The sequence below is a fragment of the Mytilus trossulus genome, chromosome 11 (genome assembly GCF_036588685.1).
Source record: "Mytilus trossulus isolate FHL-02 chromosome 11, PNRI_Mtr1.1.1.hap1, whole genome shotgun sequence".
Classification (NCBI taxonomy): Eukaryota; Metazoa; Mollusca; class Bivalvia; order Mytilida; family Mytilidae; genus Mytilus; species Mytilus trossulus.
In genome coordinates this window covers 3,629,125-3,646,971 of record NC_086383.1, presented here as the reverse complement: position 1 = coordinate 3,646,971, position 17,847 = coordinate 3,629,125, and the positions used below count along the sequence as shown (strand labels likewise).

The window sequence follows — 17,847 nt, the reverse complement described above, 5'->3', positions numbered from 1 at the left end:
AACTGACTTGGGATAGGCAAGGATTTGTATATAGGTGCAAACATTTGCAACGGGATTAAACGGTCTAATGGTACCAAAACTTCTCCTTCTTCTTTAGAGTTTCTGTCTGACGTCTAGTTCTTACATAGAAGTACGTGATCATGTATCCGCCCATATATATTACTTCTTACATGTAATTACGTTAGCTTTATACATGAATTAACTGACAATATCGCGTATAGTTACATCACAAGAACAAAGCCCTTTACAAGAATTATCTGTATATAGACATGTTATTGTGACAAATATGTATTGTGACGCATGTTATTCTCTTCCGGGTGTCTGATTTTATCTAAATATACATCGATATTCTTCCACTGAATATAATTTATTTAGCTTAAGTCGTGTAGATTTTAGACAGGAAGTTCTTATTCCACAACTGAAAGAGTAAATTTCAAAACCATGGTATGACATAGAATACAGTTACTACACACACAACTGCATACTGATCAAGTAAAGAAATGGACTTGTTTCTTTGACTATAATTGATAAACAAGGAGAGGGATATGGTTTCAGTTCTGGATTTTCTTTGACTATTGATAAACAAGGAGAGGGATAGGGGTTTCAGTCCTGGATTTTCTTTGACTAATGATAAACAAGGAGAGGGTTATGGTTTCAGTCCTGGATTTTCTTTGACTATTGATAAACAAGGAGAGGGATATGGTTTCAGTCCTGGATTTTCTTTGACTATTGATAAACAAGGAGAGGTATAGGGGTTACAGTCCTGGATTTTCTTTGACTATTGATAAACAAGGAGAGGGATAGGGGTTTCAGTCCTGGATTTTCTTTGACTATTGATAAACAAGGAGAGGGATAGGGGTTTCAGTCCTGGATTTTCTTTGACTATTGATAAACAAGGAGAAGGATAGGGGTTTCAGTCCTGGATTTTCTTTGACTATTGATAAACAAGGAGAGGGATAGGGGTAACAGTCCTGGATTTTCTTTCACTATTGATAAACAAGGAGAGGGATAGGGGTTTCAGTCCTGGATTTTCTTTGACTATTGATAAACAAGGAGAGGGATAGGGGTTTCAGTCCTGGATTTTCTTTGACTATTGATAAACAAGGAGAGGGATAGGGGTTTCAGACCTGGATTTTCTTTGACTATTGATAAACAAGGAGAGGGATATGGTTTCAGTCCTGGATTTTCTTTGACTATTGATAAACAAGGAGAGGGATAGGGGTTTCAGTCCTGGATTTTCTTTGACTTTTGATAAACAAGGAGAGGGATATGGTTTCAGTCCTGGATTTTCTTTGACTATTGATAAACAAGGAGAGGGATAGGGGTTTCAGTCCTGGATTTTCTTTGACTATTGATAAACAAGGAGAGGGATAGGGGTTTCAGTCCTGGATTTTCTTTGACTATTGATAAACAAGGAGAGGGATAGGGGTTTCAGTCCTGGATTTTCTTTGACTATTGATAAACAAGGAGAGGGATAGGGGTTTCAGTCCTGGATTTTCTTTGACTATTGATAAACAAGGAGAGGGATAGGGGTTTCAGTCCTGGATTTTCTTTGACTATTGATAAACAAGGAGAGGGATAGGGGTTTCAGTCCTGGATTTTCTTTGACTATTGATAAACAAGGAGAGGGATATGGTTTCAGTCCTGGATTTTCTTTGACTATTGATAAACAAGGAGAGGGATAGGGGTTTCAGTCCTGGATTTTCTTTGACTTTTGATAAACAAGGAGAGGGATATGGTTTCAGTCCTGGATTTTCTTTGACTATTGATAAACAAGGAGAGGGATAGGGGTTTCAGTCCTGGATTTTCTTTGACTTTTGATAAACAAGGAGAGGGATATGGTTTCAGTCCTGGATTTTCTTTGACTATTGATAAACAAGGAGAGGGATAGGGGTTTCAGTCCTGGATTTTCTTTGACTTTTGATAAACAAGGAGAGGGATATGGTTTCAGTCCTGGATTTTCTTTGACTATTGATAAACAAGGAGAGGGATAGGGGTTTCAGTCCTGGATTTTCTTTGACTATTGATAAACAAGGAGAGGGATATGGTTTCAGTCCTGGATTTTCTTTGACTATTGATAAACAAGGAGAGGGATAGGGGTTTCAGTCCTGGATTTTCTTTGACTATTGATAAACAAGGAGAGGGATATGGTTTCAGTCCTGGATTTTCTTTGACTATTGATAAACAAGGAGAGGGATAGGGGTTTCAGTCCTGGATTTTCTTTGACTTTTGATAAACAAGGAGAGGGATATGGTTTCAGTCCTGGATTTTCTTTGACTATTGATAAACAAGGAGAGGGATAGGGGTTTCAGTCCTGGATTTTCTTTGACTTTTGATAAACAAGGAGAGGGATATGGTTTCAGTCCTGGATTTTCTTTGACTATTGATAAACAAGGAGAGGGATAGGGGTTTCAGTCCTGGATTTTCTTTGACTTTTGATAAACAAGGAGAGGGATATGGTTTCAGTCCTGGATTTTCTTTGACTATTGATAAACAAGGAGAGGGATAGGGGTTTCAGTCCTGGATTTTCTTTGACTATTGATAAACAAGGAGAGGGATAGGGGTTTCAGTCCTGGATTTTCTTTGACTATTGATAAACAAGGAGAGGGATAGGGGTTTCAGTCCTGGATTTTCTTTGACTATTGATAAACAAGGAGAGGGATAGGGGTTTCAGTCCTGGATTTTCTTTGACTATTGATAAACAAGGAGAGGGATATGGTTTCAGTCCTGGATTTTCTTTGACTATTGATAAACAAGGAGAGGGATAGGGGTTTCAGTCCTGGATTTTCTTTGACTACTGATAAACAAGGAGAGGGATAGGGGTTTCAGTCCTGGATTTTCTTTGACTATTGATAAACAAGGAGAGCTCGAGGGATATGGTTTCAGTCCTGGATTTTCTTTGACTATTGATAAACAAGGAGAGGGATAGGGGTTACAGTCCTGGATTTTCTTTGACTATTGATAAACAAGGAGAGGGATAGGGGTTACAGTCCTGGATTTTCTTTGACTTTTGATAAACAAGGAGAGGGATATGGTTTCAGTCCTGGATTTTCTTTGACTATTGATAAATAAGGAGAGGGATAGGGGTTTCAGTCCTGGATTTTCTTTGACTTTTGATAAACAAGGAGAGGGATAGGGGTTTCAGTCCTGGATTTTCTTTGACTTTTGATAAACAAGGAGAGGGATAGGAGTTTCAGTCCTGGATTTTCTTTGACTATTGATAAACAAGGAGAGGGATAGGGGTTTCAGTCCTGGATTTTCTTTCACTATTGATAAACAAGGAGAGGGATAGGGGTTTCAGTCCTGGATTTTCTTTGACTATTGATAAACAAGGAGAGGAATATGGTTTCAGTCCTGGATTTTCTTTGACTATTGATAAACAAGGAGAGGGATAGGGGTTACAGTCCTGGATTTTCTTTGACTATTGATAAACAAGGAGAGGGATAGGGGTTTCAGTCCTGGATTTTCTTTGACTTTTGATAAACAAGGAGAGGGATAGGGGTTTCAGTCCTGGATTTTCTTTGAATATTGATAAACAAGGAGAGGGATAGGGGTTACAGTCCTGGATTTTCTTTGACTATTGATAAACAAGGAGAGGGATAGGGGTTTCAGTCCTGGATTTTCTTTGACTATTGATAAACAAGGAGAGGGATAGGGGTTTCAGTCCTGGATTTTCTTTGACTATTGATAAACAAGGAGAGGGATAGCGGTTTCAGTCCTGGATTTTCTTTGACTATTGATAAACAAGGAGAGGGATAGGGGTTACAGTCCTGGATTTTCTTTGACTTTTGATAAACAAGGAGAGGTATAGGGGTTTCAGTCCTGGATTTTCTTTGACTATTGATAAACAAGGAGAGGGATAGGGGTTTCAGTCCTGGATTTTCTTTGACTATTGATAAACAAGGAGAGGGATAGGGGTTTCAGTCCTGGATTTTCTTTCACTATTGATAAACAAGGAGAGGGATAGGGGTTTCAGTCCTGGATTTTCTTTGACTATTGATAAACAAGGAGAGGGATAGGGGTTTCAGTCCTGGATTTTTTTTCACTATTGATAAACAAGGAGAGGGATATGGTTTCAGTCCTGGATTTTCTTTGACTATTGATAAACAAGGAGCGGGATAGGGGTTTCAGTCCTGGATTTTCTTTGACTTTTGATAAACAAGGAGAGGGATAGGGGTTACAGTCCTGGATTTTCTTTGACTATTGATAAACAAGGAGAGGGATATGGTTTCAGTCCTGGATTTTCTTTGACTATTGATAAACAAGGAGAGGGATAGGGGTTTCAGTCCTGGATTTTCTTTGACTATTGATAAACAAGGAGAGGGATAGGGGTTTCAGTCCTGGATTTTCTTTGACTATTGATAAACAAGGAGAGGGATATGGTTTCAGTCCTGGATTTTCTTTGACTATTGATAAACAAGGAGAGGGATAGGGGTTACAGTCCTGGATTTTCTTTGACTTTTGATAAACAAGGAGAGGGATAGGGGTTTCAGTCCTGGATTTTCTTTGACTATTGATAAACAAGGAGAGGGATAGGGGTTTCAGTCCTGGATTTTCTTTGACTATTGATAAACAAGGAGAGGGATAGGGGTTTCAGTCCTGGATTTTCTTTGACTATTGATAAACAAGGAGAGGGATAGGGGTTTCAGACCTGGATTTTCTTTGACTTTTGATAAACAAGGAGAGGGATAGGGGTTTCAGTCCTGGATTTTCTTTGACTTTTGATAAACAAGGAGAGGGATATGGTTTCAGTCCTGGATTTTCTTTGACTTTTGATAAACAAGGAGAGGGATAGGGGTTTCAGTCCTGGATTTTCTTTGACTATTGATAAACAAGGAGAGGGATAGGGGTTTCAGTCCTGGATTTTCTTTGACTTTTGATAAACAAGGAGAGGGATAGGGGTTTCAGTCCTGGATTTTCTTTGACTTTTGATAAACAAGGAGAGGGATAGGGGTTACAGTCCTGGATTTTCTTTGACTATTGATAAACAAGGAGAGGGATAGGGGTTACAGTCCTGGATTTTCTTTGACTATTGATAAACAAGGAGAGGGATAGGGGTTACAGTCCTGGATTTTCTTTGACTTTTGATAAACAAGGAGAGGGATATGGTTTCAGTCCTGGATTTTCTTTGACTTTTGATAAACAAGGAGAGGGATAGGGGTTACAGTCCTGGATTTTCTTTGACTTTTGATAAACAAGGAGAGGGATAGGGGTTTCAGTCCTGGATTTTATATTTAACCATTCTTCTATTCGTTTTATTTTTTGCCGAGTTTTCTCTATTATTTATGTTTAAAAACACTATTATGCTGTCTTATTCAATTGTACCATTTTCACCGCGGTTCTTTTTTGAAAATATTTTCTTTCTAAAAAAAAAACTCAATCGATACATGCTCTCATAACTCGAACTCACCATGAAAAAAATGTTCATTGTTAGAACTGTTTTCTGCTCCCTATATGTTAGACAACCTTGTTTAGAACCTGCTTTATTAATAAACTATCAGCTCACTAATGTTTAAGCGCCAACTTGAAGTCAAGTTATTAACTTCAAACATGCATATGCCCTATTCAAAAGATGAAACAAATGTTATGTCCACTTCAAGCAAAGGCTGATCTGGGGGAAAGGGGGGGGGGGGGGCTTTTTGTGGGACACATTTGGCTGATTAAATAGGGAATCATTAAAGCATGACTGGAGCCCCTCTCCCTTTATGTCAGTCACGGTCAACCCTAAAAAAACATGTAGCATACACTCACGTTTACATTGTTTCCTTTCCTAGTTTAGAAAACGTAATAGATTATAATTTACACAGTCATTGTGTCCTATTGTAAACCAATACCGTACCAAATATGACGTGTATAATGATTTTTTACGTGGTGGTTTTATTAACTCTCCTCCCTGACATCTAATATCTATAGCCTTTCCTTAGATTTCATATAAATCTGATCTTTTAAATTCGTATTTTAAATACTGCATTAAATTTGGGTAATACATCATCTATCATTGAATGGCACACTCCTTCTTAAAACGGAACCACTGTGAGCAGATAGTAAACCCCATTTAAATTAAGTTACGTATGAAACATATATAAAACGATGTCTCTTTTTATTTAATGTACGAAAATTACGAAACCAATATAAACAAATGACCTTACAATTAGTTAAAGAGTTACGTGTAGTAGTCAATCCTTTACGAAAATATTACACAGGCGTGTAATTCAGTGGTTGTCATTTGTGTATGTGTTACATATTTGTTTTTCGTTCTTTTTTTTATATAAATAAGGCCGTTAGTTTTCTCGTTTGAATTGTTTTACATTGTCATTTCGGGGCTTTTTATAGCTGATTATATATGCGGTATGGGCTTTATTCATTGTTGAAGGCCGTACGGTGACCTATGGTTATTAATTTCTGTGTCATTTTGGTCTCTTGTTGAGAGTTGTCTCATTGGCAATCATACCACATCTTATTTTTATAGATATTTGGATCCTTTTTATTTATCTGACTATTGTTTTCATAATAATGATAATTAGTATTATCATTTGTACTTTATAATATTTGCCTATGCATGTTGTACCTATTATGAATGTATTGTGACAAATCCTGTGGATTTGACATTGTATTATACACATACATTTTCGTTAATAATTAAAATATCTATTTGCTTTTAACTGCATGCATGACGATATGTTATAATATTTGAAGTGATTATAAACTACTTATACCGGACTCCCACACATCAAAACAATTTAATCTTAACTACTGTCATAATTATATGTATGGTATGTGACATGTCTATTCAACTTATATTATAGGGAAAGATGTACCTTTAAATTTGTTTGTACAAGACAGTGGCGGATCCAGAACTTTTTGTTAGAGGGCCCGCTGACTGACCTAAAAGGTGGGGGCGCTCCAAGAACGCTTCAGTGATGCCCTATGTAATCAACCATTTTTTTACCACGAAAAAGTTACCGTACAAAAGTCTCATATTGAACATGATTGTCATTCTTTCCCTGACCCGGGCGGAAGAGGGACAAATTCAGGGTTGACTTAGGGACGACATGAATCAGTTTTTTCACTGCCCTCCCCCATCCCCATACCTCTTAACTTAATGTTTTTCTCAACAATATATGTTGGTTTTTTTTCTGAATATTGACTTGGACATCAATGTTTGAAAATATTTGAAAAAGTGATGCGTGCATCAAAGAAGGTTCTGCTAAATTATAATATGATAAACACTTCTTATACCCTGATCCTGGCGGAAGAGTGTCGAATTCAGAGTTGACTTGATTACCTTTCCCCTGATGGGAAATGATTCAAATTTAATTTTGCTCAAGTGCACCAGGGAAATTTAAAAATAAGAAGATGGGGCATTATTGCCAAGGAGACGACTTTCCATCAAAGTTCAAGTGAACCGGAAGAGAAAAAGCATACAGTATAGTCGGCTATAAAAGAACCTAACATGAAAAAAATACACACAATTTAATTGAGAAAAACTATTGGCCCATTTATTACCAAACAATTTACGAAAACAATTAACGAAAAATAAACTCCTATACAACTATCAAACTATAGGTTCTTGATAGTATCGTATCCAGAATTTATTCATAAAGTGAAGGGGGCACTGACTATGTTAGAGGGGTCCCGCCGAGTCATTCTTCGGTGATTCCCTAAATAATCAAACATATTTTCCCATACAAGGGAGGGAACAGACCTCGGCTCTCTTAACCGACCGCTGCCTGACTTGTGACAGGCGCATACAGAATGTGGCGGGGTTAAACATGTCTGTTGAGGCAAATCTCTTTCCTCAGAAAGTGTTTAATATTAATTTAAGAAACAAACAAGGAGGTATGTCACCGTATGGAAATATTCGTTGAAGTCTATCAATAATTTTCCCATGGTTTGTTATACATATACCAGAAGTTGAAGTAGACTTAGACCTTACCTACAGAAGTTTACATGTATTCCTCTATTTATGATCGTTTATTTGTATAGTCAGTAAGTTATAATACATCTTTATTTATCTATTTACATATACAGATAGTTTAAAAGATATACTACTGATTATATCCCACCCACCAAATCTTATTAAATTTTCTTAACCTAAATACAGTTCTATTTATATAGACTGATTTAAATGTGTATATGAGAAGTTGTGACTATGTCAATGAGGCAGCAACTCTACGACAAACATCTACAAGTCAATACAGTATGTATGGGCAGCATCGGGTAGAAACCATCAACCTTAGGGAGCTACCATTTGATTTTTATGGGGGGGCTAGGATGAAATTTGAAAAAAATAGGCAGGACAGGAGTTTTGAGTAAAAAAAAAAGGCAGGATGAGACACTTGCAAAAAAAAGATAGTCAGGACGACGATTAAGGTAAAAAAAAAAGTCAGATTAAACTAAAAAAAAGGCAGGACCGAACAGAGTGAAAAATAAAAAGGCAGGACAGAGATTACAGCTAAAAAAAAAAGCAGGACAAAATTTTTCATCCTAGCCCCCCCATAAAAATCAAATGGTAGCTCCCTTATACAAATGTCAATATGTGTGTTATTTTAAAAAGAAGATGTGGTATGATTGCCAATGAAACAACTATCCACAAAAGACCAAAATGACACAAACATTAACAATTATAGGTCGCCGTACGGCCTTCAACAATGAGCGGATATAGTCAGCTATAAAAGGCCCCGATAAGACAATGTAAAACAATTCAAGCGAGAAAACTAACGGCCTTATTTAAGTAATTTTGGGTTAAAAAGTAAAGAGAAAGTGTCTATCTGTTTGAAAATTGAGTTGATATAAGAAGCCCACAAAACAGAATAAATTCATCTTATATTTCGTTTTTAAAAATTATAAAATTAACAAAAGTCTTATATATGTACATGTATACGGGAATTTCAGAAGGTCGATTTCTATCCGACGCTGCTCAATATAGTCTTGAACAATAGGTCACTACACAATTTTACAAGCTCTAAATCGTTTTGAAAATTCGTTTGTTTGCTTTCTTACTATGAACTATTTCAACAAAATGTTCCTCTCGTTCATAATGGAACAAACGGGAAATAATTACTCCTTTTCATGGGATTATTTATTCTTACTTGGGGATGAGAATTTTAGTATTATACAATTATTTTTGTGTAAAATTATGAAAAATTCCTACCTTTAAATATTCATCGTTTATCACTAATACAACGAGCAAGTTATATAAAATCGTGTATCCGTATAAAAGATTTAACTTTGAATGCGGTAATGAAACACCACTGAAACATTGGGTAAAATACATCTAATCTATAGTAGTCTACAAGTGTAGTTATTAAAGTGGAAAATATTGACATAAAATGATAGTTATCACATTTCTTAGTGATGTAAACAGGACAATTAGAAAAATTACATTCTGTGTTACAAAGTTATTAGACCTTAAACTGTTGAATTCCTGACAAATTTTGACAGTTTGAACATAAGTTTATATTGAAATTGTCCTTTTGTTATATTAATCATAATCAGGTCAACAACACGTTTTCTGGGTTTCACACACGAACTGAGATTTGTAGTAAAATACGTTTGTCTCTGGTACAAAGTAACTTAGTTTATCATTATAATACATATAATGAAGATGTGGTATGATTTCCAACGAGACAACTCTCCACAAGAGACCAAATGACACAGAAAGTAACAACTATAGGTCACCGTACGGCCTTCAACAATGAGCAAAGCCCATACCTCATACTCAGGTATAAAGGACCCCAAAGTTCACATCAACAATTTTCTGTGGTATCGTTATAAAAATGAAGAATTTCAGGGGCATTAGCTGTCAATTTAATTTTCACAGATTTGACTCGAATTCTCATATATCATGTATATAATTTATAACATACTAAAACGTAAATATCCAAATTATAATAAGTCAAAAATAAACAATTTACAAGACAGGGGCTTGATCAGGGTTTGCAAAGTATTACCCGCCCGGGAATTCCCGGGTGGGAAAACCCGGGTTTTCCCAGGCTGGGCAATACTCCCAGAAATGGGGAACACTGGGCATTACTGGGCAATATGAATTTTTAAGCTTATTTTAACACAAAATAGTAAAGTTTTGGTGTAGTTTCATAGTATTACAGCTAAATATATACTTTATATACAGATAACCATTGACAGTCATTTCTAAAGTAATGAAAAACAAATCAATTTGCACCTTTAAGAATACCTTGTTATTACCAAGTATTGTTTCAATATTAATTTATACTTGAAATTTATTTTTTTTGCAATGTCTAAGTGAATTGTTAATTTCAAATGTTATACATTCATATTGCTAAATAAACACCCTAAGGGTCTTGCCATTAACACTTATAGAATTGAAAGGGCTGATTATTGTTACATAATCAAATATCTGTATTCTAATCTGAATAATTACTTACTAATTAGTGACAGTACAAAGACATTATTCAGGGGCATTAGCTGTCAATTTAATTTTCACAGATTTGACTCGAATTCTCATATATCATGTATATAATTTATAACATACTAAAACGTAAATATCCAAATTATAATAAGTCAAAAATAAACAATTTACAAGACAGGGGCTTGATCAGGGTTTGCAAAGTATTACCCGCCCGGGAATTCCCGGGTGGGAAAACCCGGGTTTTCCCAGGCTGGGCAATACTCCCAGAAATGGGGAACACTGGGCATTACTGGGCAATATGAATTTTTAAGCTTATTTTAACACAAAATAGTAAAGTTTTGGTGTAGTTTCATAGTATTACAGCTAAATATATACTTTATATACAGATAACCATTGACAGTCATTTCTAAAGTAATGAAAAACAAATCAATTTGCACCTTTAAGAATACCTTGTTATTACCAAGTATTGTTTCAATATTAATTTATACTTGAAATTTATTTTTTTTGCAATGTCTAAGTGAATTGTTAATTTCAAATGTTATACATTCATATTGCTAAATAAACACCCTAAGGGTCTTGCCATTAACACTTATAGAATTGAAAGGGCTGATTATTGTTACATAATCAAATATCTGTATTCTAATCTGAATAATTACTTACTAATTAGTGACAGTACAAAGACATTATTCAAATGTAATTTTCTTACATGTAATTGTTATTTCTAAATAGGAGTTATATTTATTAAAAAAATAATTTTGCTTTATATTTACAGTTTTACCAATCCAGACAAGCAAAACAGGTTATATCTTTTATAACATTTGTGTTTGATCACTGTATACTCCATAAAATTCAGATCAGTATTTTATATTACCCAGCATTGCCCAGTATTACCCACTTAAACCCAGTAAAACCCGGGTTTTCACAGTATTTCCCACTGGGCTGGGCAATACTCATAAAACCCGGGTTTTTGCCAACCCTGGGCTTGATAACTTATATCCTCGTTTCGTGTGTACTGTAGTCTAAACGTTATCTAATTAACTATCGAATTGACCTCCGAAGACTGCCGACGGTCATATATAAGCGATTTAAACATAGATATAATGAGATAGAGAAATCGTGCAATTAATTTTTTCTAGGTCTCTTTAATTTCATATTATAGTTTAAAATATATGTTAATCGTGGTTTCTAAGGTAAGGGAAAATTTGAACTACGGTAAAGGTCGAAAAATTGAACTATGGTCAGGAAAAAACACATCAAAATGCCTTGGATTAGAGACACGTGAACTAGTCAGTGAGGAGTTCACCAAAATACATGAACTTACTGGTAATAAGAAACACGTAACTGGTCAGAGAATTAATTTAGCTGGTCATGGTGAAATATACCATTAATATTATGTTATCCATTTGTTTCATGTGTTTGAAAAATGTCGATTTTGCCTTGTGATTTGGGACTTTCCTGTTTGAAATTTTCCCCGTTGATGTTCAGTATTTTGAGGATTTTACTTTTTATACTTAAATTCACTGTAGTCTGTTTAAAGTAAATTATTGGGTCCAAAAGTAAATCGTCGTTTGTCGTTTTAATTAAATCATGCTTTTATTGAAAGAATAACTCATTATATAACTTGTATGAAATAATAGTATAATCTAAAATAACTTTACCTTTAGATCTTATGTAATTTCATACAATAACTATAATTTCCGTGTTATTATATATTATTCCTAACAATAAGATGTATACATGTGTATTGCACAAGTCGCATCTACAGAACATAACAATATAAACAATCTTTTAAAGCCCCGTCCTTAGTTCTGTGTGTGTATACATACACTTCTTACTAACCCACTTACGACAATTGGTTTCTATTTTTATAAACTTTAAAAATCCCAACAAGATGTTTTATTAGTAAATTAAATTGAAAGAATCTGATTTTAATACAGTACTTTATTCTGTCACGATTAACAATGGTTGGCTTTGTGGTTAATGTGCAAATCTTTTACAAAAACAACAATCACGTGACCCTGAAAATGTCGATTAAAAAAATCGTATTACATTATGAATAATAATAAGAATATTTCATTCCTATAAGACTCGGCAAATATTTTGTTATTAATTTTTTTGTCAGTTATACAATGTTATATTTATAAAAGATCATAAATAATTGAGAAGTTTTAATTTGTTTTATGAAAAAGTAATGTTAATTGTTTAATGATCTTTAATTGATATAAGTGTATACTGATTTTCGTTGTTGAACAGATGGGGGTTCGAACTAGAAGGTTACAAAGAATTTTATTAAGAAAATTGCTTGTTTATTCTAGAATATTTACCATTATTATTGTATTTCTATGTGTTTAGATAGTACTGCATGCTCATTTCGTCATTCAATTGTTTATGTATTATACTTTGACCTCATGTTACACATTTATGTGTCTGAGCGTTATCAATAAGTCTTAAATCTTGAAATCAAATAAGTATGACAATGTTTAATTATAACTGAAAAATAAACAAGTGTTGCTCCTCCTTCCAATATCCCCCTTAAAGAATTATTTTCGTTGTTGAACAGATGGGGGTTAATTTGAGCTACAAGGCTACAAATATAAAGTATGGCGATGTTTATAACTAAAAAATAAACAAGTGTTGCTCCCCCTTAAAACATTATAAAGTTATATTACAAACATAAGTATATATACGGTTGTTATGTCAGGTAACCGATTAATAAACGATAGAATCATAGATGTAGAGTGGGGCGCTCATATTCGCCGTGGACACAATTTCGCCGTTTAATGATTTTGAGGTGTAAAAACTTCAAAGGATGGTTGAAATGGAAGAAATATGCCGTTTAATTATAGGACCGAAAAATGGACAACGATTTTCAGACAATTTCATGCATGACAAAAACGATTTCAAAGAAGCATTCCTTTAGTAATTCTTTTACTGATTGCCCTAAACTTCAGTTTTTTTACACCTTTCAAATGTCTGCTTTTCGTCTATTATGAAATTTATTTGATAAATATTGTTTGAAGCTGCAGTTATTTGGTTTAAAATAGATATGTAAAAAACGGCGAATATGAGACCCCCGTTGACAAAAAATTAGGAAATTTCAAACACCCTTTAATTCAACTTTTCAGATGATATTACTCAAAGTTTAAACATCACGGTTTCAAGCTAAGAATATTTTGCATTTGAAGTTATCTTCATATAGAAATATCAGTATACTTCAAAAACATAAAGACCTGAACATAAACTGAAGAAAACATGGAAAGATATGGCGAAAATGAGCACCCCACTCTACATCTACGACTAAATTAACAATACAAGTATATCAGTGGCGGATACAGAAAGTGTCAAAAGTGGGGGCTCACTGATTGTTTATAAGAGCTACAGGCCCGCTCTGGTCATGCTTCAGTTATCAACCCAATTTTTCTCACAAAAAGGGGCTCGGGACCCTCCCCCTCAACTGATGATCCGCCTCTGCATATATATCTAGTTTTATTCAGTTGTTGGCTTTAAAATTTCTGTAACATATATCTCCAATTCTAAGCAGGCGTCTCATTTGGTATGTTATTTTCTTTATAATTACGTCGGCATTTGATTTTATCAAAATGTTATTTTAGTAAAAATTCTGTTTTGATATCAATTTTGCTTTGCCGCGTGATTCTGAGGGAGCAACAAGGTTTTCTCCTAAAAAGCATCCTAATCCCCCCTCCCTCTTTTTTCCCCTTAAAGTTAATGGTTACTCCCTAACAAATACTTTCTATAAAACTTGAAATACATTGAATACTGCTTTGTTACAAATCGTCGTATATTTCTAATTGTTTGTTATTTAACGCGTTTATCCTTGTTAATTTGCACCGAACTTCAAAATTTCACAAAAGATTATCTGCAAGTATTATTGGGGCACAGACAGAGAGATACAATACAATAAATTATATACATTTCAACATGCAAGAGATTTAAATCTAACATTGGATTTCTGTTGTGTCAACAAAAACCTATCTTTCCGGTCATCGGTAAATTGACCTGATTACAAGATAAAGATGGTCAGATAACACGTTAATGTTATAGTTAACCATGTCTGGCCATTTCTTCTCAGTAATTGGAAAATTCGTTTTTACAGAATAAATGATTCGTTTTTTATAATCATTATTCTGTCTCGTCTATATATTAACTTACAAAAAATATATAGAGATAGACAGTTTATTTTCATATAACCAACCTAGTGCCAAAGGTTATAGAATGCAAAATATACGATGTGATAACATGAAAAGAAGTTAAAAAAAAATAAAAAAAATGAGAAAATTGACAAAAACACGAAAAATAACGTACATAAACATATGTAAAAAGAAATAGTTTAGATATATATATGTTGAAATTATAGTTGAGAAGAATGAGTAATACTGTCTAAATACATGTAATTGCGTTTTATTAAAATGTACTTTTTCACTTTTTTTGTCTTTTGGAAAATGTTGAGTGTGTTGTATCCATATCAAGAAATGTTTTGCATGCACACGTGTAAAAATTACGATATTTATCCAACATGTCCAACGCAATCATAGATTTATTCGTTGTTTTCAATTTAAACTTGTTTACATCTAAGAAATAACATAGCTGTGCGATTGTGTGGCCACAGCGTGTGCATATACAGACCATTTATTTAGTTGTTGCAATTGAAGATGTTTAAGATGCATTTGCAAATTTCATAATCCGACTAGAACATTCCCAGTATGAAATAAGGTAAAGAGCTAATATGAAACATATTTATAGAACAGTTAAGTGCTAAATAGTTTATGGAATAATACCAATATACTGATTAAAAAAAAACTTCAATGCAAGGTTGTAACAGATTTAAATTAAAATGAAATATGGTTTTATTCTAAATTGGCATTATAAGTAACAAAACATGTACTGCTATCTGAATGTTAAAGTAAGGTCTTCAAAGGATAATTTAATGGCTACAAGAATTTGTAAAGTTATAATCTTACTATGCAAATCCATTTGATGACTGTTTTATAAATTTGAAGCTCCATTCGTTATAGACTTTTTGGAGTATATTTGCCAGTTAATGGTTTTGAAATCCCAAATCATGATACACAATGAAAGACTAACCACACGCCAGTGTATAGCAGCTGGGACTATTAAAGTAACAGTTAGTCCCAGATAGAAGTATTAAATTTTGACGTTCAATTTACTTCAATGATCTATATAACTTGTTATTAAATAGTTACTAGTAAAATTATTTTCTCATTGACAATAAAGAAATAAATGAGACTCACCCTCAATGTTTTTTTATCACCCATTCCTCTGCAGTTATTTCATTTTTGTTCGTTTTAGGAAAAATTCTACCACTTTCGCTATATTTTATTTTACACAGTTTATTGTACAAAGAAAAATTCAAATAATCAAATTCTACTGCGAGGTGTTAGATCCCGGGCTTATTGGGTAAAGCATGTGGTATTTACTTTACGTAACAAACGAGGACAATATCTATTCTTCTCTCTATTTACTATCCATTCTTCTTTCTATTTGTTGATCAATTAAATTTAATGGTATAATCTCAGTAGGTATTTTAATGAGTAAATTGTTCAATGTAATGTTACGTCACAGTATGACATATTATTACATAGTAATCTTATTTATTGTCAATTACAGGGTCAACACGGGGGTCAATCAATTATTCATTTAGAGAATTTAGATATTTTAATACATACATTCGTGAACAAACTAATTTCAAATCTCAAAGTCCTCAAAGACAAATTGGAGAACATTTTGAAATGATAAAAATCGTTTTAAAAGTCTCACGGATACTCCCTAATATTCTTTCTTTTCCTTATGCTTGATGAAAATCATAGGCGGATTTATGGGGGGGAGGGTTATGTATTTGTTTCGTTATAAAGGAAATCACTGATCTTTAAAACATTATTTTCTAAACTGAATTGCTCAGTAGTTTGAATAATATAGTCTTCACAAACTTTAAAAATTTCACTTATGAAATAATCTCTTTCTTCACAAGACGGAAGTAACCGGAGGATTGCACAAGGCCAAATAAAAAAAGATGTGTATTTCCTATAACCCTACCCTCCCTTTTTTAACTCAAAAAAAGCCTACCCTATTTTTTTTTCATTTTTCAATAACCACTGTTAAAGTCAGAATGTCCATTCCATAGACTCAATGTAACAAAAATGATAAAAAAAAATAAAATCTTTACCTACCCTAATTTTTTCAAAGATGTTATAGAAAACACATGTTCTTATCTACAAGTTACTTTTTTTTAGCCTAATACAAAGCTCTGCTGCTATGGTCGATCAGTGTTTATGTAAAATCAAAGATTCGTATCTTTTTTATGACACTATATAAACATCCTTATATTAATTATATTTTTCATTTTGATTAGAATATTTTACATTATAACGTTTCATTTCCTATAACAACTTACCTTTTTATTTATATCCAGAAATTAAAAAAATATTAATCATTGATTGTATTATCCTCTCACATGTGTTATTCTCAATTTCTCCATGTATGATCATTTAAATGATACTTTTTTTTCAATTACAGGTAAAAATCAGCTGTTTTATTACAGGTATGTTTCACGTAATTATCTTACGGTCTGTTGACACTTTTGTTTAGCAAAAAATGTCTGTATAAACAATGGCACATTCTTGTCACATTGTGACCAAACATTCTTACTGCCAGTCAATATTGAGTGTTTATTTGAGATATTGTACTGGATACCTATAAGCTTTATGAATAAAGAATATATATATATATATATATTATTGATATTTTGTCAATACATTCCGAGTGGTGCTTCCAAAAGAGAAAAAGTTACCGACCGTGCCAGTGTGTCAAGGTCGTAAAAATTCTCATCATCAAGAGCAGATCAGAGAAAAAACCCAGATATGATTCGAATGATACTATTGTAAGTACAATTGTTTGACGGGTCGACGCACTTCAATGTATCAATAAAGTAATTTTATGTTAGAATGAAAACCGATAATGAATAAAGACTTACTGTAAATATAGTGTAGAAGCACTGTCGCATGCCGGAGAAAGAAACTGATACATTTCACATAAAGGACAGGTGTTTATTATTATTGTAGCATTGAAATCAATAATCATTTTGTAAAATAACACCTGATTATCGATTTTCTGTCAAACATAAGATTTTATCATTCCAATTGTTACATGAGAATAGTTTAATGTTATATCATTTGTATTGTAATGTATTGTTTTGTCAGAAATATGAAAAATCAAATGGATTTTTTTTACATCTCTCATTTAAAATCGAGGCTGTCATTCTTCCGACGATCATTGACCTTTTTCATAATTAACATTCCCCATCGGACAAAGAAGAATCGAACAGTCCCTCCTCGTCATCGACTCTCCACATCGCCACCCGGCGGCTGATTCTGTACCTCCATCCAACAGATGGAGACAAGCGGAATCACCCGAGGTTAGCC

At 33.6% G+C, this 17,847-nt stretch overlaps 1 protein-coding gene across 3 annotated transcripts in view; it reads right to left on the bottom strand.

Moving 5' to 3' along the window:
* LOC134690651 (uncharacterized) overlaps positions 1-16,957 on the bottom strand; it is a 28,542-nt gene extending 11,585 nt beyond the window's left edge. Inside the window, exon 1 of one of the 3 annotated variants that reach the window (XM_063550644.1) lies at positions 16,821-16,957. The gene's annotated coding sequence lies outside the window, so the exon portion shown is untranslated. Of the gene's footprint in view, positions 1-9,154; positions 9,229-15,660; positions 15,848-16,820 lie in introns of those variants that run through there. The other 2 variants (XM_063550643.1, XM_063550646.1) reach the window with 2 other exon arrangements.
* Between the last annotated feature and the right edge of the window lie 890 nt (positions 16,958-17,847).